A 23,996-nucleotide genomic window follows, 5' to 3' on the forward strand; every position below is an offset into this window, starting at 1 on the left:
AGCCAGATCTTCCAGCACAGATGCCAGCAGGTTTCCCCTCCCTCTTCCCACACCTATGATTCATCCTCCCCCTCCTCTTTTCTATCACAAACACACATCTGTTCCGACTTAGGATAACTAAAGGAAAATTAAATGAATCTGTTTCGTGTGTCTCCAGGGTTATTTATAGGACTTTAATACAGGCTGATACAAAATAAAGAAATAAAGAGAGAAATAAAAATAAGTTATCTTCTCGGGAAGCCAAGCAAAGTTCAAGGAAGAGGAAAATAAGTCATGTCCTTCGAGCTGATGAAGCTGTAAGCGTCTTTGGTTTATCACCGTCTTTCTTCCAGGTCCTGTGAAAATCAATGAGGCCTGTTGGATTTTGAGAGATCAATATTAAAAATATGCACTTTGCAATGCAGAACATGTGCGCCGTGCGTGCACTTCAAGGGGCCGGCATGCCGATGGAGCTCAATCCTTATCAAGCACTTGGAAGAGAGTACATATTGACTGTTGGGATAAGGGGATCGCCGGGTCCTTCTCTGGCTGCCCCTTCGACTTCTGTGCAGGTGCCATGTGCAGTCCTGCTGTGGCGGGCAGCTCGAGCTCTAGGCCACTGATGAACCTCAGGTCTCCTTACTCCCTGCACCTGATGGTATCTTTCAGAAACAGGCCAGAGACAGAGCGATAAGCTCCAAAGCCGCTGAATGTCAAGGTCATCGTTACCTCTAATCTGGGAAAATAGGTAACATGTCCACATGTAGACGTCTTTGGACTCGTCTCCCCACCTTTCCCTGCATTCCCACTGCCTTCTGCTCACCGAGCTTCCCTCCATCTTCTACTCCGACCTTCGCTAATCACTCCATTATGCCCACATCTGCCAGCTTCCATGCACCTGCCAGCGCCACCTTTATTAAGACGGGCATCTTATTGTGTTTCTCTAATGCTTGAAATCTAAAATTTGGGGCAGCTCATTAAGAACCTACTTGATTTTACCTTCCTCAGGAGCCATCCCCAAACACAATTCCTAGACACCAGTCACACTGGCACTTAACAGGTCTTGTACAGTAAACAACTACTTGTCAACATTCGGATCTACTTTCTCTCTCTCCTCATTTCAGGAATTTCTTAGGCAGATAGAAATGTTTCTTTTTTGTGATCCCATAGGCTCCTTCTATTTATTATCCATCATTTATTCTACAGTATTGTTGTGTATTTCGTATCTGTTTACTGCCTGTTCCCCCATTGGAATCCGAACTCATTGAAGATGGTGACTTTGTTGTGTTTACTGCCCAGACCCCAGCACCCTAGCATTAGCTCCTGGCACATCGTAAGCACTCAAAATATATTTGCTGAATGAACAGATGAAAATCTACTTCCCAGGCTAGTCTGTGAGTTCACTGAAGTCAGAAATCTCCCATTCATTTCACATTCTGGGTACACAGTTAAGTGCCTGGCACAGGGTAGGAGTCAAAACCCCAATGCTGTGTTGAACTGAACTGGCTTGAAAGGCACTTTGCAGGGGGAACTCATTGAAGGGGTCCTCAGAATTAGTTCTCTATCTCCTGTGCACAAAGCCAGATTAAAAACTAAAAAGTGAGACTGCTTCTCACCAAAAGGAGGAAGTCTTCAGTGAGAATCAAGGACAAAAGATCCCCAAATCTCAACACCCCAAATTGGCAATTATGCTTCTCAGCCTTCACCATTCTATTTATGAACGTAAATCCTCACCTTATCTCAAGGAAACATACTGCAATGTCAACTCGATTTTAAAAGACCTTTATAGTCGCCACAACTTTGATATATACATTTTACTGTGGCACCATTTGCAGTGCGAAAGTTAAGGTTGAGTCAGCACTTCCAGTAGGAAATCCATGTTCTGGGAATTTATAACTCAGCTATAAACACTCAGGTTCAGCTTTGCTAATAAAGAAACGAAATCTGCCCCGATGTGCAAAGATGTCAAAGCGAACCCTCTGGAGCTGTCACCCTAATGGGCTCAAAGAGGAACCATGGGGGCTTCCTGTAGAATTCCAACTCATTTTTAAATCAACATCAAAGAGAAAATCCCTTTAAATAGGCATATCTTTCTCAAGGAGCAAAACCCAGCATACATGCTTGACTTTGTAGACTCCCTGATTTCTGATTAGTTATTTTCCCACTCACCCTGCATCTGGGTGGTCACCAAAGTCTCTGCTGAGTGGGGAGCCCAACACAAGACTTGATCCCAGGACCCTGGAATCATGACCTGAGCCGAAATCAAGAATCAGATGCCCAACCAACTGAGCCACCCAGGTGCTTCCACCTGAGGATCTTTATGATAAGTAAACCCTAGAAGCCCAGGGTGGAGCCTGAGAACCTGCATTTCTAAGAAGCTCCCAGGTGAGACTGATGCTGCCACTCAGAGGACCACTTTGAGAAGCAAGGTATTACAGAGGCTCCTTCATGTCTCCACCTCAGTATCTCCCCCTTCCTTAACACAGACCTTTCTCATTTCACACCACCCCGTTTAACAGCTGCCCCTCAATCTGTTCTCCTGCAATCCTATCTGCCTTCACTTCATCCTTCACTATGCTGCTAAGGCAGTTTTAGGGGGAATGTCCAATCACATTACTTCCCAGCTTAAAACATTTTATAACCCAGCATTACCTTCCCCACACAATTCTCTAGCTGTCCCCAGCCATGTGACCCACAGAGAGGGTGAAGCATTCTCTTCCCAATCTTGGCACCCTCCATGCCACCATGACATCTGTCCAAGTTTGACTCACGCATCTGTCAACCTCAACTGACTGCGAGGTCTTAAAAGGTAAGAAGCATATTTTGCTCAGCTCAGGGTCTGCTAGTCAATAGGAGTTCAATACATGTTTAATGGCAGGAGGGATTAATAAATTAAGGAGTTTATTGTAAGAGCTAACATTTATCGAGCATTGTTCTATACCAGGCATTGTGCAAAACGCTTTCCATTTCTTAACTCACTGAATGCTCAGAACATCCCTGAGAGTTAGATATGGTGAGCCCCACTTTGTACACAAGCCATCAGAAGCTCAGCAAAGCTACATAACTATCCTGAAGATGCACAGGTAATAAGAGGCAAAGTGGATTCAGAACTCAATTTTATTATAATGCTAGAATTCTTTCTCCTAATTGCTAAACCATCTTGAAAGGCTGACTAGGGAAATGAATGAAGACAGGAATGAATGAATGAATGAATGAATGAATGGAGGTGCCCAGGTGGCTAGTGGTTGAGTGTCTGTCTGCCTTTGGCTCAGGGCATGATCCCGGGGTCCTGGGATCGAGTCCCAAATAGGGCTCCCCGCAGGAAGTCTGCTTCTCCCTCTGCCTAGGTCTCTGCCTCTGTCTGTGTCTCTACTGAATAAATAAATAAAGTCGTCTTTTTTTTTTAAAGGAATGAATGAATAACTTCTGGTGCCCTTGGGGATCCGTGAAGCCAGGCAACCCCACCCCACAAGTTAAAGAAAGTACCCTATTAAGATAGCCAAGCACCAACACAGAAGAACAGAAGGGGTGATTTATGCCTCTAGTTTACTGCTCTGACCTCTGGCAGCTCAAAGTAAGATTTGATTTTACAAAGCAAATGCCTCCACCTGTTATTTCAGCTCCTTGACATAGAGATGAAGGACATGAAGTTGAACTTGACTGACATACTGGACTCAAGGAAGCCGACAAACAGTGAATATGTTTTACCTACAGATTTCACTGGGGGGGGGGGGGGGGGGCGAGAGGCCAGAAAGCCCGGACATCATTCATTCCTCCATCCACCCATCCTTTCTCTCACAATTCACCCATTTATCCACTGACCTATTCGTTGATCCATCTCAGTGCTCATTCTTTCATCCACCAAATATTTATAGAGCCTCAGTAAGTTCCAGGAACTATTTAAGTGCTGGAAACGTGACCAAGTTGGAAGGGAAGTAGTCAAAGGAGTGTCCCTAAACCAAAAAAGAATGACACTTGAAGGAGATATATAAATTAACTCAGGCAAAAAGGTGGATCAGTGTTACCTAATGGATGGCTGGGGAGGAGGGCAGTTTTAGAAGGAAGGGACACACAGCATGCAAACTGTGTGTAAGGGACAGAGAGAGTGCAGCATGCTTGAGGAGTTGTAGTAGATCAGGATGGCTGAACGGAAATGCACAGAGCAACAGGGATAAGGGAGAAAGGTGAGGTAAACGTGGGCAAGAATGCTCAATGTCCTTCTTGGTTTCTAATAATTAAAGGACATCAGTAGCTATGCGGGCCTACAGAGGATGCCCTGAGAAAGGACCATGCCAAGCCGAGGGACCTTCATACAACCACACTCATATTTATATCCCTGCATTTATTTTTATAATCACTGATAAAATGAGGAATCCAGTATGGAGTACAGCATGCGAATACAGGAGTGCTCATACATACCTACACACATGCACACATCTATACCCATCTCTGTCTGTGTATCATCATCATCAACTTCTTCATCTTTTTGTAAAGCAACTTGAGTTCTGACCCCAGGTCTCTCTCACGCAGTGTAATGGGGGAAATAAATTCCTAGTTCTTCCTGAGATCTTCCCTGACCTGGAGGTTCAATGCCACCGTGCTGGGAGTCTAAGTAAGATGCTAATGACTCAGTAATCTATCCAGCTAGTGTGCCTGTTTTAGCACTGCCCTGCTGCCTCAAAGGCTCTCTTCTGCTTCTGCACCCTGCTCAGCACCTGGCAATTTTTTTTTAAAGCTGCCTGGGGCCCTATCTGCCTAAAAGGGCACAATGACATTTTCTCATGAAATCTGATGGCCTTGCTTTTGTGCGTCCAGGAGGTAGGTAGTTGGGTCACCTCTCTTCCCAATCCACAGATCTCTCCCTTCGCTCTCCTCACTCATCCTCCAACTGGATGCATTGAAGGAACTAACTTTCCTTCCAGGGTGGTGAGGAGGGGACCCACATTCTCCCCATGATGTTACTCTACACCCAAAACCCTGCCCCACTGAGGGCTTCAGCTTTTGAACAAAAGCCAGATAGGCAATATCAGTTTTCCTTCCTCCCCTGAAGTAATGAGTACTGAGCGAGTATCTTCTTGGCTGGGACAGGAAGAGGAGAGAGAAAAAGGAAAACAGAAAATGTAGATGGTTATCCATCTAACCACAGAGTCATGGTGTGGAGGTAGATATAGAGATAGACTCAGTGACAGACTCAGTAGATAGTAGACATACCCATAGGATAAAATAATGTTAGTACATTTGTGTTACCAAATTTCTCCTAATCCCTGCAGGCAAAACTCATTTTTTTCCTGTTTCCCAAATCTCTTACATCAGGAAGGCCCTACTATTTTGCCAGACAGGCTTTTCTGGAGAGTTTTAAAATGGCAAAAAGCAGGGGGCCCCTGGCTAGCTTAATCAGAAGAACGTATGACTCTTCATCTCAAGGTTGTTGAGTCTAAGCCCCACATCGGGAGGAGAGGTGAATTTAAAAATAAACAAATAGGAATGCCTGGGTGGCTCAGTTGGTGAAGCGTCTGCCTTCAGCTCAGGTCATGATCCCAGGGTCCTGGGATTGAGCCCCGCATCGGGCTCCTTGCTCAGCAGGTACCTGCTTCTCCCTCTCCCTCTGCCTGCTGCTCCCCCTGTTGTCCCCTCTATCAACTAAATAAATAAAATCTTTAAAAGTAAATAAATGCATACATAAATACAAATAGGCAAACTTGTCAACAAAATGACATTATTTTAAAAGTAAATAAATAGGAAGAAAATGGGCAAGAGCAGACAAAGCGTGAGGAAAGCAAGCAAGGGCAGAAGAACACTGCCAGATAGTTTCAGACCAGAGGTACCGAAGAACTCGTTGGTGTGAGCACAGAGAAGGAGAGGGAAGAAAGGCAAGGTGCCCTAAGGGTGGCTGCTGAATATTCCCTATTACTCCCGGGAGCTGGATGTGAGACTTTGCACTGCCAGCCCCCACTGGGGTTCCTTAAGGTTCCATAGACACAGAGAGCTGCCCTCAGATAATCCAATGTGGCCTGGAGACTCCACAGGGCCACAGCTACTAAGTGAAGCTCTTGGGGCAGAACAGAGAAATGCTTTCAGGGCCAGGGGTGAATACTCTTCCAGGGGTCTTGCCCAGGAACCTGCAGGGGAGGAGGGAAAGGAGCTGTCAGCTATGGAGGATGCGATGCATAGGAGCTCAGAGAAGCCAGGGATGTGCCTTCAGACCACATGGGCATCACTGGGTCCCTGTCTTGCCTTCCTAAAAAGCAGATCAGATTTTAAAGGCAGGGAATCCTAGCGGTTCTCAAGTAGGTGTTATTCAGGTGATAGAGGAGAAAGAACATGGAATCTCAGAGGACTATTATATAACATTCAACGTCTCTTAGCCCGTCACTCCCTGGTTACCTCTATGTCCTACCATAATCTATATACTTAACACACACAGAAGAGGCTCTGGATCCCCCCAATTGTCTCCTTCTGACGCCCTCTAAAAGCTCAAGAATGCAAATTTTCATGGTTTAGGATAAAGGAAAGGAAAAAGAAAAAAATTAAAGCAAAATGCAGAACAAATGACAGAGCCTCATTTTTTAAATCTTAATATAAATTCTAATAAAGTGGTGAAGTAAAATTGGCATAGAAACCAATTTCTGCAAATCCCCCTGCTGATAAGTTATTTATTCATTTATTCACTCATTCCGCTTTGATCAATGACCAGAATTATACCATAGTGGTGAAGGATCTAGGCTCTGGAGCCAGACAGACACAGAGTTTGAATAAATATCAGCTGTTTTTGTTGATAATAATATAAATACTACCATGCATCAAGCCCTATGTGAGTGAGGATATTATAAAGATAAACACTCCACGCCCACCTTAGAACTGCTCAAAATCCAGGGAAGAATGGAGACTGGTATGGAAACTCTATTAAGAATGCTTTCAAGTGCATATAACAGAATTTCTCATGAGTAGCATCTGAGATCATGAGGATGTTTATAATTTATTTAACAAGGAGTTTGAAAATAGGTGGTCCTGGGGTTGGTCTGAGAGCTCCATGACCTCTGTGGTATGTGTATTGGTCTACTCTTTTCTATCTTTCTTTCTTTCTTTCTTTCTTTCTTTCTTTCTTTCTTTCTTTCTTTCTGTCTTTCTTTCATTTATGTATTTTTAGAGGAGTGGGGAGGGGCAAAGGGAGAGTCTCAGGCAGACTTCACGCTGAGCATGGAGCCCGACAAGGGGCTCAGTCACATGACCTTGAGATCACCACCTCAGCCGAAACCAAGAGTCAAACGCTTAACTGACTGTGCCACCCTGGTACCCCTACTCCTCTTTCTTTGGTACATTGACTCCTTCTATAGGATGTATTTCTATGCATGCTGCTGTGTGATCATAATAAGGCTGCCATAAAGGAGGAAGGGACAATTTTTCCTTCAAGTCAGGAAAAGGAGAAAGGGACAATTCTAGTGGGATCTTCTCCTCAGCTTGTCCTTACCACCAAGAAGCAAAGCACCTTTCTAGAAGTCATTGGACATACTTGTCCTTCCACTTAAGTCTCAATAGACATTCAACATATGTCTCATTGGACAGAACTGGGGCATAGGTCCTGCCCACATAGTTCCAGAAGAGGCTGGTAAAGTCCACCCGGAGCTTCTCAGCTCCTACAGACAGTAGGTGATGAAATGCGTGTTGGATGAGCCAACCAACAGTGTCACCCTCAGAAATTTCCAGCATATGGCAGCAAATGAGATTGGGGAGGGTGGGGACACGCTTCTATTGGGAACAGAGCAGGGATGACCTACTCCACTTTAGGAATGGAGAAAGATCACAGGGAAGACACCACCAGAGAAACCAGTGAAGAAATGCAGGGTAGTTTGCCACTCGGAGTCAGAAGGACAGGACCCTCTGGCCATGGACAGCTGCAAATGCAAAGACAGAGATGTGGGCAAGGGGAAAAGTGAAGTGAGAGCAGGAGGACAGGAAAAGGTGGAGGAAGAAACGGTCCTGGGCAGAGAGAGGGGTGGAGCAGTCAAGCAGATCGGGGCCCCACTCCATCTTGCCGAACAGTCCTTTTCAAAATGAGAGACTGCTTTCAGTGAATATGGATGATTCTGGAAGATGGACGGATACAGGGTCAATGAACATCAAGCTGTACGAGACAGATATGCTCTTGGAAACTCGTTTCTGTCTTGTTGTCACATCCAGCAAGAGGTCCCGGTTGGGGTCGCATATCTGCAACGTCTAACTTATTCATGTGTTTGCACAAAGCAAGCAAGCCTACGGTAGACAGCCTCATCAGTTAGGACTTACCAATGCTGTTTTGTTTTGTTCACGTGATATTTGTGCTTATGGTTACCTTCTACTGATGACAAAGGACACCGTGCATTTGAACGGCACTTCTTTTTACTGTGATCTATGTAAATTTCCCCCAAAATGGCTTAATTTGCAGAAAACTGGCTTGAGTACAGGATTTAATAGGGTGGCATACCACAAAAGAACTGGCCAAGATCATCAACAGTGACGTCCTTACGTCATAAAACCATGAGGGTGGCATGCAAGGAGGGGATATTCAGGAAATCTCATTTCCTCTTATTTGCACAGAGAGGGGCGATCAGATGGATTTTAGAGACCTGCGGTGAAGAGGACGTGAGTTAATATGCGCAAAGAGCCTAGAATCGTGCCTGGTGCATAAAAGAAATATTAACTATTGGAGTGCTATTGATGACGATCGGCTTGGAGGCAGAGCGAGTTCCAGGATGGGAGACTGAACGCAAGAGATGGGTCAAGAGGTTGTTAGTTGGATGACATGCTCAGCAAAAATCCAGAGGCCGTGGGGACGGCGAGAAATGTCAGGGGACATTTGGAAAGAAGGCTCTGCGGGTCCTCAGGCCACAGAGGCGCGGGTGGACGCTGCCTTTCCCTCTGCTGAGGCTGGAAGCTGAGTCCTAGGCTCACCATGACATGCTGCCAGGCCTTCCCTGCACAGACGTGACTCAGATGAACACCGTGCACGCACTCGTAACAATCCCCAAGCACATTCTGTCCCAAATGAGGTGCCTTGTCATTTTCAGAATATCAGCTGTCACACAGAGCAAGAGTTCTCATCTGCTAAAATGAGAAAGATGGAATAAAAAAAAAAAAAGGGAAGGGAAGGAATTTGAACATAAACTTGAAAAAAAAAGACCCCAAACCTTGGTCTGATGAATGTATCAGTCACAGAGCCCCCTGAGTGGGCCAGCCTGTCCAGGAACACGCTCCAGCAGCTCACCCAGGCAGAAGGAAGCAGGGGGAAGAAGCCCAATTCAGTGGGTTCCCCCCACCCACTCCCCATCAGTCCTTGCCACAGCTCTGCAAAGAAGCCAGAGCCCACAAGAATGGGGTAGTTTGCCAGTGGTCACCCCGCTAGCAGAGGGTCACTCTGGGATTTGAACCGTGTGATCAGTCCACGTTCTGGCCAGAGTGCACCTGAGAGCCTATACTTAGGGAAACTAACCACTGGGTAAAAGGAGGTCTTGAAGGTGAAGCTGAACCTCACAGCTTTTGACCTGATGATGTTGAATCACCCCAAACCCATCCCCCTTCACGTCTCTCCAATGGTCACAATGTCCTGTAGAATTTTCCCAGTTGGGTGTGTGGCAAACTAGACAAGCAGCGGGGCGCTGGAGTCCGATCACACTTGTTTCAATCCCAGGAGAATCTCTCACTAGAGGCTGAAATGCTGCTAGTCAGGCGTAGGGTGTCAAGGGCTGGGTGGGGGTCTTCAGCTCACAGTCTCTAAGACAAGTCACTCAGCAGGGCTATGGATGTTACTCTCACCCCCTCCCTTCCCTCTGGTCCCTCAGTCCCCCTGGTCACTGCTAGGGATAGGATGTTTGTGTCCTCCCACACTCATACATCTGAAGCCCCATCCCAGACGTGATGGCATTAGGGGGTGGGGTCTTTCGGAAGTGATTAGCTCACAAGGGTGGAGCCTCCATGGGTGGGATTAATGCCCTTATAGGAAGACACTGGAGAGACACGCATGCTCCCTGGTCCACGGCCTGCCCCCATCTCCTCCTTTGACCATTCCAATTTCCATCCACGGTTTACAAAGTTTTTCAGTGATCTTTCTAAAGCACAGCTCCGATCACGTCACTGCCTGTGACTGAAACTCTCAATCATTCCCCGCCGCCCTCGCACGCCATCCCCAGACCTGCACTGTCTGACTGACTGATCCTTGTCTACTGACCAAGCTTAATATCCGGCCTGATCCCATTTATCCTGCTTTCTGGCCACATATCCACTCACATCACACTATTCTCTCAAGCCCTGCTGCCTGCCTTCGTTTCCCCTGTTCCACTACCCAGAATGCACACGCATCCTCCTGCTCACCCATCTTCTTTCCCCTCAGCCCTGGTCTCAGGTACTTTCTGGAAGGATCCCCACCAGCATATTCTCTTATCACAGCCATAATCCCACTTCTTCACCATTACTGATTTTCTTCCCTGCCTGCCAGACTGGACTGAGTCCAGGAGATTTGTTTGTTCCTTTCTACATCCCTATTATCCAGTACCTTGTATGCAGTAGGTGCTTAATAGAAGCTTGCTAAATAAATGCATAACCATGAAACATGATGAATTCGACTGGAGTTACATACGGATGGTACAAGAGGAGCAGTCCTACCAACATGCCTTCTGTAAGTAAAATGGAAGCCTACAAATTACAAAATATCACTTCATAGAAAATGAAAAGGACCCCAGGATTATTTCCCTCCTGGAAATTTCCCGTCCTGCTTTTCTCTCTCTCTCTCTCTCTTTTTTTTTTTTTTTTTAAGATTTTATTTATTTCTTCATGAGAGACACACAGAGAGAGGCAGAGACATAGACAGAGGGAGAAGCAGGCTCCATGCAGGGACCCCGATGCGGGACTTGATCAGAGGACCCTGGGATCGTGACCTGAGCCGAAGGCAGATGCTCAACCACTGAGCCACCCAGGTGTCCCTCTCATTCTTCTTTTCCAGCTGCTTCTGGTTTATCATATCTCTTCCAACACTGATGATTTATTGACCAGGGACTTCTTTGTCTAGAGCTGGAGACAACTCCATTTGTATACCACATTGTTTTATTTCAGTTGAAATCAGGCTTAAAATAGGAAATCACTCCAGTTAAACTAGGAGCAACCGCCCCCCACTCCATTAACAGAACAGAGCACTTGAAAATCTGATGGAAGGCCAATGCACTCCAAGGAAAGTGACTGGAACGTCAGAGGAACCATGACCTCGGGTACAAAAAGGAATGATCTGACATTACTTAGTGTAGAAAAATACCTACTTGAGGGAAATATTGCCGCTCTCTTCAGAAAGGCTGCATGGAATATATTTGCGCTCACCAGGCAAGCTTCAGAAGACAGAACAAGGACCACATGAATGGAAACTGCCCTGGCTTTAAACCCAGAAGATAAGGACGCCTGGGTAGTTCAGTGCTTGAGCATCTGCCTTCGGCTCAGGTTGTGATCCCGGGGTCCCAGGATCAAGTCCCGCATCAGGCTCCCCGCAAGGAGGCTGCTTCTCCCTCTGCCTGTGTCTCTGCCTCTCTCTGTGTGTCTCTCATGAATATATAAATTTCAAAAGAAAATAAAAAAACAAACCCAGAAGAGATTCTTCACCTGTGAAGCCCTTCCCTAGTGCTGCTCAGGGGAGGGGCAGGGAGAAAGGCAAGGAGGGGAAGGATCTCCCTGGCTGTCACCAGAGGTGTTCAAGCGGAGATGAGTATCCACACTTCAAGAATGCCGCTGAGAGGCCTACATGACTTCTATCGCTTAGGTAGTTGCCCACCCAACTACCCATCACCTCACGGTTAAGTTGACTCACAATTTTCACTTAAGGACATATTCATTCTTTCTTAGTGGATTAGGGTGGGACTCACTCCATTCCCAGGCTGTAAAAGTGGATGTGCGACCTTAGCACGGCCATTCAAACCACGGCCACTGGGATTGGTCCATGCATTGGCATGTGATTCAAGGCTGACCAATGAGATCCCTCCCTGGGACTTTGTCCGGAGGGGTCGCTAACCAGGAAGGATGTTAGCCTTGAGCCAAGAGCATCCATCTCCACCACCACATTCCCCATGTGGCCTGAAAGAGTGATCTTTTAAATAGGCAAATAAGATCATACTGTCCTCCTATTTAAAAATCACTAGTGGCTTCTCATTACACTTAAAATAAATCCTAAACTCCTTATCAGAGCCACAATCCCTGTACCACCCACCTCTCTCTCATGTTCACACGTGACTTTCCTCTTTGGTCACTATGCCCCAACCATAATAGTCTTTTTCTTTTTTTTAAGATTTTATTTATTCATGACAGACATAGAGAGGCAGAGACACAGGCAGAGGGAGAAGCAGGCTCCTTGTGGGAAACCCCATGGGGAACTTAATCCCAGGACCCCAGAATCATGACCTGAGCTGAAGGCAGATACTCAACCACTGAGCCACCCAGGTGTCCCCCATATTAGCCTTCTTTTAGTCAGTCCCCCATATTAGCCTTCTTTTAGTCATTCGAACACGGCCAGATCAACCCTCCCTCGAAGTCCTCGCCAGTGCTGTTCCTTCCACCAGGAATACTCTTCCCCACATGGCCACACAGTGTGCTTCCTCCCACTACATATGTGCCTTCTCCCTGCATGTCAAGCTCAGAGAGACTTTTGATGACCATGCTCTTTGCTCTCACTCTAAATCTCTATATCCAGCTTTACTGCCTCCATTATACTATTAACGGAAATCACACATACATTTTCATTTATCTACTTATTTATTCTACTTACCCTTCTGGAAATAAACTCCATGAGCTCCAAGATTTCACTGTCTTAGTCACTGCTGTATCACCAGTCCCTACAACATGCCTGGTGTATAATAAGCTCCTAAGATAGATTTGATGGATGAATTAATGAATGAACACATTGATCAATTAAAAACAGGGCCTCCATTTTTCAAAATAAATACAAAAGGGAAGTGGATGTGAAAGACAAAGAGAGACAGGATTCCCATTATCATCATTTAACTGAGGCTTTCTCCTCCTAGACACTTCAGTTAAACAAGCAAATAAATTCCTTTTTAGCTTAAGTAAGGTGGAGCTGGGTTTCTGTCACCTGTGACCAAAGAACTCTGACTTAGACCAAAGGGGTTCATACAGCCAGGGCTGGAGCCCAATCACCTGATTGCTCTCCTCCTCCACTTCAACTTGTCTATCTCCCAAAAGGATGTGGGCCTTGGTCCCAGTGGTGTAGGCTTCCTTGTGTGTCATTCACTATTCAAAATGGCTCGGCTCCAGGCCCCTTATCTGGCAAGATAAGGCACAATGAGGCACGAGGGCCTTGCCTGAGAAGGTGGGGTCAGACGTTGATCAGCTGTGACCAAACTGGCCTGTATTCTTCTCTTCCTGTGCCAGGGCCACCTCACCCCTGCAGGAGCCAGTGGCCTCCATGTCCTGCCTGCCCTTAAAACAAGAGGCCCCACCTCTGGAATCAGTTTTGATCCAAAAGAGAAGCTATCAATCAGTTCTAGGATCATATTCTATACCAACATCAGGCCCTATGTGCCAATAGGTTGGCTTGACTCTCATTCCTTGGTTGGGTCTCTGAGTTGTTCCTGGCTGGTTCTCTGGGCCAGAGTCTCTGAATTGGAAACCTTCCTAGTGATGATAATATGAGTAAATGCTTGCCTTTAGTTGGTGTGTTATGATACATGCCAGGCTCTGTTCTGAGCATTGTGTATGTTCTTAGTTCACTTGATCTTCACAGTGATCTAATGAAATAGGTACCATTAGTAGTCCCATTTCAGAGATGGGGAAACTGAGGCACGCAGTTTAAATGACTTGCCCAACATCACACAGGTAGCAAATCTGCAATCAGGATGTGAAGCCAGGCAGCCTGGCTCCAGAGCCTCTGTATTAACATTTACCCTATAACAGTTTAGTTAAGACTATAAACATCTGTGGTATATTGAATTTCCCAAAGATGGATGCAATAGTATCTCCCATTCCACATGCTTTTCTTACCATGTCATTTTGACATCTATCTCATTGAGGAGTGGGCCATATATTCCCTCTCCGTGAACCTAGAGCATATGATACTATGTGACTCTGGGGCTCCATGATAAAGATGCTATGGGGCACCTGGATGGCTCAGTTGGTTAAGCATTTGACTCTTGTCTTGGGCTCAGGTCATGCCCTCTCAATCATGGCATCAAGCCCTATATTGAGCTCCAGGCTCAGCATGGAATCTGCTTCAGATTCTCTCTCCTTCTGCTTCTCCCTACACTTGCATGCTCTCTTTCTCTCTAAAATAAATAAATAAATACATCTTTAAAAAAAAAAAAAAGGATGCTATTTATATCTACCTTATACTGATGGGACGGACACTCAATCTCCATACCTAGCACCATGCCCAAACTTGCCCATGTGGAGAGATTGCATGGAGATACCACACATAGCTCCGACACCCCAGCTGAGGAGCCAGCTGTAACCAGCATCACCACCAGATATGTGAGTGCAGATGTTTCCTGCTTCAGGTCAAGGAGCCACCCCAGCCTTTGGGTCTTTCCAAATGAGGAAATTAGACATCAGGGAGCAGAGACAAGCCCTCCTAAGTTCCTGACCCACAGAATGCATGAACCTAATAAAATGGCCACTGTATGCCACTAGGTTTTATACTGGTTTGTCACATAGCAATAATAATGGGACACACCCCTGCCTACAATCTTGTATACAGTCTGTCTATAGAACTCTTGCCTCTGAACAGCATCTGGTTCAGTCCCTAATACCCAATGACAGGTTCATCATATTCTGCTACCCTGATGTGTCACCTCATCATCCCTTGTCGGACTTCCTGAGTGCCAACAGCCAACTTCAATTACCACTTCTTGTCTGTAACCAGATCCTCATGATGATGCCGAATGTTATTGGCAACACTGAACCTGCTCTCACTTCTTGAAGCTGTTTCTGACCCCTCGAGCTTGACCATAGATCTGTTTCCTGACCCATTCCTCCTCCCCTAGCCAGCCCCATCCATTTGCAGGTGACTCATTCACGATTCAGAAATGGAGCTAATCCAGGCTCTTCATTTGCGAGATGGAAAAATAGAGGCTCAGCAAAATAAAATGGTAGCGACTGACATCTCTTGAATCCCTAGTGTACATTACTGGTTTTAACCTTCATAAGTTACTCTTGGGTAACATTAATAATATTATTGACTCCGTTTTACAGAGAGAGTAAGACAGCAAGGCATTTTTGGCCATATAGTTATATTAAGCATCTTCGGCAGGGTCCGATGTTGGAAGGTTTGAAGACAAGACAGATCATGGAAGCCAAGATGGAAAAACCTTTAGGCTTTTTATTCTGGGCAGAGAATCTACCTGATTTCCCAGCAACACAACAGCCCTGGTCCAGATTTCCTCCACTCTGGAAACACATCTCCTTGTCATCAACACATCTAAGAAATAAAGACCGTTCTTCTCATGAGTTGGTACAGTGAGTGTGGCTAAGAAGATCTGTATTGACCAGATCCCTCCAGTTGTGGTGCCACATTCCAAAATGTAATACCATGAATCTGGGTTCTTATCCCAGGAGACAGCACCAAATCTGTCTTTGATGAGCGTACAATGCCTTCTCATGTATGGAAACGTTTAGTGGTGGCAAAAAGAAGAACCTCTGGAGTCAAACAAAGCCTTGTATTATAATAGTAGTTGTGTGACCTGGTGCAAGCTTCAAGAGTATCTGAGTCTCCATGCCCTGGTGAGCACGGCAGTGATAATAGGACCCGTCTCATGGGGTTGTTGTAAGGACCAGGTGAGATAATGCAGAGAGCCTAGAACATAATAAAGGTCCCTCTAAAAAATGACCAGTACTATTGTTACCATACACAGAAAAGGAATGGATCCTTACCAGATGGAAGTAAGCAGAATTTCACCATATTCTAGAAAAGCCATGAAATTATTTCAAAATGCAGTACAAGCAATCCCTAAAATTGCACCAAGAGGCAAGAAGGCCACCTCCCAGATCCCTAAGGAAATGTTTCATTCACACATGCCAGCCCCTTACTGCACCAAGTTGTTAAGAAGTATTTTTGACACTAATCCTTCCTGGCAATCTTAGGATGCTAACAACTCCTACATTTCAATCTTTTCTGGAAAGTCTGGTGACTAAAAGACACAGTTTCTGACCTATAGGCTGGAGATGGAACTTCTTAGCCACCAGTCTTGAGAGAAAAAAAAAGTTAGCCAAGTGATGGTATCAGAGTCTCATCCTTCTGGCAAAGAAGAGAGTCCATAAAAGCCAGCGAGAAAAGATTCAATTGTAATCCGACTAATGCATCTCCAGAAGGGTTGCTATCTGCTGCAGAGCACTCCCCATTAAAGAAATCAATTTAGCATTCGACTTCTCCTCCTGTGGCGCATATTGAAGTGGGATCTGACAAGGATGGAAAACAGATTTGTGTTAAATACTGACAGTAAAGCCTGTAGCTCAAGGTTATAGCAGTCAACAGAAATCCAGTGCCTTGGAAACCCTGAGACCCTCATCCATCAGCTGGAGTCAGCAGCTTCAAAAGGAAGCTGGAGGTCGGGTTCAGGAAGGGGGATGGTTATCGAGTTTGGGTATTTGGGGCCACAGCAGCCTGGGATGCTGGTTTTGCATGAGGTCCTTAAAACAGGCCTGAGATCCCAGGTCTCCAAGCAAGATGGCTCTTCTTGGCCGTAATGGATATCTCTTGTTTTCACTTGCCCAGCATCCATTCACTCTTATTTTTTTAACATTAGCACCCACTTTATCTCAGGGAGCAGTTCCTCTTCTGCTTGTCAGTCCAATGAGATTTGGGTGAAAGTTAGCTCACCTTCAGCTCTAAAGGGAGGTAGGCATGTGAACTCAGCCTGCCCTATCATAGCCAAGCAGCACCCTGACCTCAGTGAATGCTCGGGGGAATGTGCGCAGCACCCAAAGAAGGCCAGTCAGAGCCAATTCGACTCACTCTTGGAATTTACTGCAACTGTTAAAAGAAGTCATCTTTCTACCTGATTGGATGGGAAGACAGGATTAAGCATGAAGCTTCTGGAAACCATCTTATCATAATAAGGGGAGAATGGAAGCAACCCAGAGAAAGACACAGATAAGAGATAGAGATCATCCAAAATCTGATTAGATTATTGCTCCTAGAATGAGATTATTAGAGGACCATCGCCTGCACTTTTCAGTTCCAAGATCCAATAAGTTCCATTTTTCTTCCTTTTAAACCAATTTGAGTTGGGTTTTTGTCATTGCCATCAAGAAAAAGATCAGACAATTCCAATGTAGCTGGATGAGGCAGGCCTGCTTGGACAGCACCAGCTTTCTGTGGGGCCCAAGTCACGGCCACACTTGGCAATTAATCATATCTTCCAATTGGATCCCAATTTCCACTGCATTAACAACACAAGCATACCTCAGCAGCAAGTCCGTACAGACAGACCTCAGAGATACTGCAGGATTGGTTCTGGACCACCACAATAAAGCAAGTATCAGAATAAAAGGAGGCAAATGAATTTTTGACTTTCCAGCGCATACAGAAGTTCTCTCTACGCTATGCTGTATTGCACTACAGTGCAATAAGTGCACAATAGTAGGATGTCTTAAAAAAAAAAAAAGCAGTGTGCATACCTTAATTTAAAATACTTTATTGCTGGGGCACATGGCTGGCTCAGGTGGTGGATCATCCAACTCTTTGACCTTGGGGTCATGGGTTTGAGCCCACTTTGGGGGTAGAAGTTACTTAAATAAAAAAACTTTAACAAAAATACTTTATTGCTAAAAAAAATGCTAACCATGCTCTGATCACCCACAACAAATATAATGATGAAAAAGTCTGAAATATTGCAAGAATTACCGAAATGTGACCCAGAGACACACACCGAACGAATGCTGTTGCAAGGATGGTGTCCAAAGACTTGTTGCCACAAACCTTAAATGTGTAAAATACAACAATATCAGAAAGCCCAGAGAAGCAAAGTGCAGTAAAATAAAATAAGGAACGCCTGTACGGACATATTATTGAAGATTTCACATGATTTCCGGGAAGGCAGATACAACATCCCAAAGCAAATGAGCAGGTGCTGGTGCCGGTCCACATAACCACTCGGAGCCCCCACCACTTCCAGGCATGCTGTTCTGACTTCAGGCCACCAGCCTCCACCTTTATGGGAAGGCTGGCTCAGGGATCGGAATCCTGCTTTACCTGTACCCATGACAAGCCAGGTGGTGTCTGGGAACGAACAGCTCCCTGGGGGACAGCCTTTCAACATTGGCAAGGCTGATTTGGAGGCATTTCCTTTAGCCACTTCCCAGAGATCCCTCCCACCCAGGATTAAGTCTTAGGGGTACCCACCATGATAGCAGGCTTAGGAATGCACCTCTCATCAGCTGCACCACCTCCTTAGCTCCTTTGTGGTGTCCCTGCATCTTTTTTTTTTTTTAATTTAATTTTAGTTAAATTCAAGTAATTAACATACAATGTATTATTAGTTTCAGATAAAGGTCAGTGATTCATGAGTTGAATGTAACACCCAGTACTCATCCCATCACGTGCCCTCCTTAGTGGCCATCACCCAGTCATCCCATCTCCCCACCCATCTCCCCTCCAGTGACTCTCAGTTTGTTCCTAGAGTTGAGTCTTTTATGGGTTGTCCCTGCACCTTCTTAAAAAATTACATGTATTCATTATAAGTGTCATCAAATTTCCCTGAAAAACACCTCTGTTACTTTCCTAATGGAAATTCTTCCTCCAACCTTTCACAAATCCCCTTTCATGATCCTTAGAAATACATCTTTCCCCTCAGCCTGCAGATCCCAAGAAGCAAAACAAAATCCTAGAAGCTCTCACACCCCTCTCACCCACTCCCAAAGCTTATCAATACATTCATGCAGCAAAAATAGATTTCTTCCAGAAGGGAATGCTGTTGCCACCCAAATATGAAGTCCCTATAAATACCAGTGCAAAGGACAGCAGCGAGCCTCCCGCTGGTGTGAAAGCTGAAAGCCAAAGACGCAGGGCCTGCCATTCTACAGGGTCAGGCCCCCACCTCTCTCATCTCTCACCTCTCCCTACCTCTCCTTGGCATTTTATGAGAATCCAGCAACACTGAATTAACTACTCGCTGTTTTCCCAAAATAGGCCTTGTTTGTCTCTTTCCTTCTGCCTTTTTAAACGCAGCTCCACTCGCCTAAAATATCTTGCATTCTCAGGGGCTCCTAAGGACTTGCTTCCTCTCACCCCATCCCAACTCCCATGTTCTAGGACTTTCTCACCTTGGAAAGGGAGAACTTGGGACCAGCAGATTGCTTCAGAAGACTGAGGACTCAGGACGTCAGAAGACTTCTTTCCCAAGATGATCAAGATGATGCCTGTTGATATTTCAGATCAGACTGCAGCTCTGGATAATGAAGTGGTTCCCAGAGTCCCCAACAAGCACACCCATCCTCTCAGGTGTTTTTCCAAATGTCTTGACATGAGGAGTTCATGACAGCAGTAGATAATATTAAAACACACAAGCGAGATACTTTTCCTCCATTTCCCTACAGCCTCTCTGATTACAAAAAAAAAAAAAAAAAAAAGTTGAATTTTTTGTTATTCCTAGGCTTTAACACCTAACACCTGCTAATCTCTCCTTTTCTAAAAAGATAGATTGATTGATTGATTGATTGATTGATTGATTGATTTTAGCAAGAGAGAGCAAGAGAATACCCGCACAAGCAGGAGAAGCAGAGGGAGGAGAGAGAAATTCAAGCAGACTCTCCCATGAGTGCAAAGCTCCACCCCAGGACCCCCAGATCATGACCTGAGCTGAAACCAAGAGTTGGACGTCCAACTGACCCTGGTGTCCCTGCTAATCTCTCATTTTTAAAAGGCGAAAAATAAGAAGATTGTTTCCTCATGGTCATAATTCCCTTCTCCTTAAGGACAGTGATATCTTTGTTTTCCATTGATATTAATAATGCCAAGTTTTCATATAAATCTAAATAAATAAAGGTATAAAGTATATGCTTACACACATATGTAAGGGTGACATATATTATCATATACATATATACATATATATATAATTACATACATTAACCAGAGGCACTGCTTGAATATGATAAAAACTCGTATAGATGAGTTGAGTGTAGGGAACAAACTAGAATAGGCTGGAGCAGCTACCTCCAAGATGCCTGCCTTCCTTGGAACCCATGAAGTGTCTGGTGGGCAGAGTCCAGAGCAGGTGTGTTCCCCAAATGCTCAGAAGAAGCAAAACCTGAGAAAACTGGCTAAAGCGGGTCTCCCCAGCCTCATAAAGGGTTTCAGACACCAGGCAATCATTTGAACTTGGCCTGTTCCCCTCCTCTGGGGGGGTGTCCAACTGAATTTTCACATCCTTGGATTATTTCAGAGCCGAAAACCCATTGTTTTAGCTCCGCTTGTGTCCTCTGAAGTATAAGGCAGAGGAAGTCCCATTTTGCAGTATCCCAGCTGTGATGTAGGACAAAGGCTCTTCTGTCTTTGATAAACAAATGAAGCCAAAGATTAAAAGCATTTTCTGATCCTCACTTAAAGAGGCAGCCCCAAAGCGAACCAGCCAGACCGGGCAAAGCCCTGCTTTGGACGTCAAGGCTGAGAAGCAATGAACAGGTAAGCTTGTCATTTTTTATTCTGAAATGTGGTTCGAGATATGCAAGATGGGGCCTTTCCTTTCCTAACCCTTCTGATTGCTTGCTGTCACTCAACCGAATTCGATCAAATATACTTAACCAGGTAAGCTTTTAAGAGCCAGGCACTGTTTTAACAAGAGGGACAAATAAGAAGTCAGAACCGCAAAGTACCATACCTCAGAAGCCTATCCTCCAGAGATTCTAGGAAGGGAACACAGATAGTACAAACCTTAATGGATGAAAAGATAATTCCAGAAGAGGTGAGGCTATTTGAAAAATAGTACAGACGGCACCTGGCTGGCTCTGTTGGAAGAGCATGAGACTCTTGATCTCGAGGTCATGAGTTCGAGCCCCATGTTGGGTGTAGAGATTACTTACATGAATAAAAATTTTAAAAATAAAATAAAACAGGATTCATCAAAACATCTGAGGGGGTAGGTGTGCGTGTAGTGGGCAGGTTAGCTGGGGCGATGGATGATTATCTCTATATTTTGATCTGAAACTTCAATCTGGGGGAAGGGTGTTCTGGTAAAGGGAGATACACGTGCAAAAGCCATGTGATGGGACTCCTTCAATTTGCCTCTTCATTTCCCTTCCTCAAGCATTGCTCTTCTCTGCACTGCTTCTGCTTCTTTTCACAAGGCTTAGAGATGTGGCTCTGAGGCATCATCGCGAGCTCCACTGCTAACCAACCATGGAACCAATCTCTGAGTCTCTTTTCCCACCTTTAAAATGGCAACAAGAATGGCAAGCCCTATTTGATAGGATTGTTGTGAGTAATGGTGGTGCTGTCGAAAATGCTCGCCTGGCTTCTCGGTTCGACACCCAACAATGGTTACTCATCATTCTAATTTTACTACATTCCCTGGACACACTCTAGAAGACACCTGGGTTCATACAGGTTGTAGGATGCCTAGCCCCCTGCCAAAGCTGACCTCAACTTGAATTCTGTGTCCCCTCTTGTTTCAAAGAGTTTGGGGCGGATCATTGCAAAACAGAAGATGATGTAATTTTCCTTTTCTTTCTCTTTCTCATCCTTCCTTCCTTTTCTTCTTTCCCTTCCTCCCTTTCTCGCCTCTCCTTTCTCCTTCCTCTCTTTCTTTCTTTCTTTCTTTCTTTCTTTCTTTCTTTCTTTCATTTCCTCCTTCCCTTCCTTCCTTCCTTCCTTTTGGCCTCAGTTATGTCCTGCTACCCCTTCAACAGCTAGAACATTCTTCGCCCACTATCTTCATTGCAGGGTTTTGTTTTTTTTTTCCTAGCAGGGATTCAAAGAGAGAAAGAGTCACTGCTTGGCCTTTGAGGTTCAAAACAGGCCTTTGAAACTCAAGGCAAGAACCATATCTTGAGCAAAAAAGCCTTTCTGAGTTTCAAGAGCCTGTATCCTTTGAGTTTCAAAAGATCCAAATCCCAGGCTAAACAATAGGCAGAGAAGAATATGCTCACTGATCTGTGAGAATGAGGTTTTTCTGGTCTGCCAAAAAAAAAAAAAAAATTCCCATAGGCTGGGTTGAGGCATCAGAGGAACATGGATGAGGGTTACAGTCTAGTCGAGGGGCCCGGCGAAGCCCAGTCCAGTGGAAAGGTTAAGAATAAAATTAGACATATGAGAGTATAGAGGAACCTCTTCTCGTTTCCCACCAGGAAAGTGAACAGGATTCAAAGGCTTTCCAGCACCCTCCTGAGGGTCAGACCGGCAAGGCAGGGTCTGTGATGTGGAAAGCGCCTTGAGTTCCTGAATCTGGAGATGCTTTGTGGCCAGAGACAGAAGCCACCATTCAGGTGAGCAGCCCACACCACCATGTGAATGCTGTTCTCCTGGGCATGTGGTCAGGACAGCAGCCAACCTGTCTCCTGTGCCTGGCTTGACAAAGAGCAACCCGTCTGCTCTCCAAGACTTAGCTCAGCACCGTCGGAATTCCCTTTATGATGGCTCATAGTAGTCATAAGCCCTCAAGATGGAACGGTGCTCTAAAATTCTAGATGAATCAGCCTCAGCACTGATACCTCAGTGGGAATGAAAGGAACTAGCAAGGTCTCCCTGGAGCTAGGAGGACACTAAAACACTCCTTCATTATACACTTGCAATCAAAAGAGATTTGCTGGAAAGACAACCCACCATCAATAAACTAATGGTCTAGAGAAAAAGCAGCCAGAAACTGCCTGACAGGAAGCTGGCATCGTCCTCCTCTGCCTCCCACTTCCCCCCACCCCCGCCGCCCCTCGCCCCTCTCTCTGTTCACTCCTTTCTCTTGGAATTGAAAGGAAATTCTGGGAACAAAATCTCTTGCAGGGTACAGCCAGGCACGGGACACAATGCCATGGGATCTCCCCAAGCTTCTTCCCTTTGATTTCCAGACTCCATGTTCCAAAAGTTCACAGGAGCACTAACAACTAACTTGATGGGGGTAGAGTTGGGGGGGGGGGGGTTGGAGGAAACTTCTCAGGGGTGTCTTCCATTCAGGAATTATGTGTTAATCCTGAGCTACCCTCTGACCTCTGCAGCAAGTGGATACAAGACATTAGCCCCCGGACTCACCTAACAGTGACTCTGTTTACATTTAGATCAGCAAGATAAGAGGCCAGAAGATGAGTGCCTCAGTTTCCTCAAGAAAACTCAGATGCATTTCTGAAAGCAAAACCATCTGAAGATACCAAGAGCAAAAATGTTAAGAAGCAGAAGGTTAACTGGCTACCTCTGCTCAGAAAGATGGACTTTCCATCGAGGCTGCTCCTATAGAGAACAGTTAGAGCTTGGCCTATGAATCTGAAGGCCTTGTTCACGTTTTTCTTTCTTTCTTTCTTTCTTTCTTTCTTTCTTTCTTTCTTTCTTTCTTTCTTTTTTTTAAGAGAGAGAGAAAGAGATGGGGGGAGGAGCAGAGGGAGAAGGAGAGAGAGAATCTTAAGCAGGTTCCCCACCTAGCAGGGAGCCTGGTGTAGGGTTCCATCTCATGACCCTGAGATCATAACCTGAGCTGAAATCAAGAGTTGGATGCTTAACCGACTGAGCCACCCAGGCACCCCAGGGCTTGTTCACTTATAGTAAAATAAAGTCCACAATCCATGTGACTAGTAGTTGATATGAGCAAGCCCTGTGGGTCACTGACTTTGCTCAGGTCTGAGTTCTTTGTTTACCGTCCAAGATGCTACTGGGCCAGAGAGTACATGCTGTCCCAGCATGAAGTCCCACGCCTTTGGCCAGCACCACCCAGTCTGGGAGAGCTTGACATAGGATGTAAACCTCAACAGTTAGACTTCTAAGAAGTTCCCATCCAAAGGAAATTGCCATGCCTGTAGCTATGTGGAGGGTTGACTACCAAGATGTTCAACCCACAATTAATTATAATAATGAAAAGTATGAA

The 23,996-nt window shown here is 45.3% G+C and overlaps 1 protein-coding gene and 1 long non-coding RNA gene across 3 annotated transcripts in view; both read right to left on the minus strand.

Annotated features, from left to right (window-relative positions):
* Window positions 1-23,996, minus strand: part of HS3ST4 (heparan sulfate-glucosamine 3-sulfotransferase 4) — a 433,209-nt gene that overhangs the window by 189,764 nt on the left and 219,449 nt on the right. The gene's annotated exons all lie outside the window — the stretch shown is intronic.
* On the minus strand, window positions 153-22,552 carry LOC102156022. Of its 2 annotated transcripts, none has more exons than XR_005360772.1 (3): window positions 22,482-22,552; window positions 19,258-19,535; window positions 153-335 (listed from the first exon to the last, which is right to left on the minus strand). It is a non-coding gene; the product is annotated as an uncharacterized LOC102156022 (long non-coding RNA). The 2 variants fall into 2 exon arrangements; XR_005360773.1 differs by lacking the exon at window positions 22,482-22,552 and adding an exon at window positions 20,867-21,744.

This window comes from Canis lupus, chromosome 6 (genome assembly GCF_011100685.1).
Source record: "Canis lupus familiaris isolate Mischka breed German Shepherd chromosome 6, alternate assembly UU_Cfam_GSD_1.0, whole genome shotgun sequence".
Lineage (NCBI taxonomy): Eukaryota > Metazoa > Chordata > Mammalia > Carnivora > Canidae > Canis > Canis lupus.